This window comes from Phytophthora parasitica (assembly GCF_000247585.1).
Source record: "Phytophthora parasitica INRA-310 unplaced genomic scaffold supercont2.19, whole genome shotgun sequence".
In the NCBI taxonomy this organism is placed as follows: Eukaryota; Oomycota; class Peronosporomycetes; order Peronosporales; family Peronosporaceae; genus Phytophthora; species Phytophthora nicotianae.
The window spans coordinates 858,229-859,297 of record NW_008649005.1 but is presented as its reverse complement, the minus strand read 5'-3'; positions in this window follow the sequence as shown (position 1 = coordinate 859,297).

Sequence of the window (1,069 nt, the reverse complement as noted above, 5' to 3'; positions counted from 1 at the left end):
CATTCCGCCGAGCTTGATCGTTTGCAGGATCGGGTATCGACACTGGATCAGGATCTCCAGAGGCTTCCCAGCATGTCCAGGTGGCGATTTCTCAGCGCGATCAAGCCAGGGCAGAGCGTATCACCACCCGTGAGTACTATCCGCATACCTTCGTCAGCGTCGTACTAATTAGTATCTTGTGTCACAGAGGATAGTGTCTCAGCGGCTCGAGATACTATCGCCCGGCTGGAAAAGCAGATTAACCAAGTCGAGAAACCTCAGAAGTCGCGTCAGGATCTCGAGCTCGCGCTCGCAGCGCTTCAGCAGGAGAGAGACGGTCTGGTAGTCCAAAGAGTTGTATTACTCGGCCAGCTTGGTGAGCGCTTCATGGAGGTCACCGATCTACGGCCTGAGCGGGACCAGGCGCAAGAGAGATTGCCCAGCATCGAGTCCCTTTTCCCTTCTGCTTTAGGCCACAAACGATCACGCTCCGAGTCCGATTCTCCAGCCCAGTCTGCTCGCGTCTCCAAGGGCGCTCGATCGACTTCAGGTCCCTTCCCGGCTGGCGCATTGAGTCAGGGCCCTGCGTCTACATCTTCGATCGAAGTATTGTCTGCTGTGGCTGCCGGCCAGAAGTCTGAGGGGCCGGCATCGTCTCCTCCGTTCGCTGGCCCTCCTGATCATCTTTCTCGATCTGCTCGATCGACCGTCAAGGGTGGCCACGGGGGTGCTTCGTCTTCGCCTGCAGCTTCCGATGTGGGCGCGCATTCCGGCAGTGGCGAGAGCTCTTCCGGCAAATCCAGTTCTACCCGCGTCTTCGACTCGGACGCCGTGGGAAGCGACAGTGGTTCTCCGGAGTTGAGTCGCGCTAGGGACCAGCTTGGAATGCCGCCCGGCCCTCTATCGGACGCTGAGCTGGCGGATCTACCGCCTACCACGGTTCCCCGATCGGAGTGGATCCCCGGTTATCGTGACCGTCGTAGCTTCCGCAGTCATGATATCGTCCCCTGGTCTGCGCAGGATATTCGTCAGATAAGCATCGTGGAGATGGACGCGGATCTGCTGTTTCATCAGTTTGCCAAGCCGATGG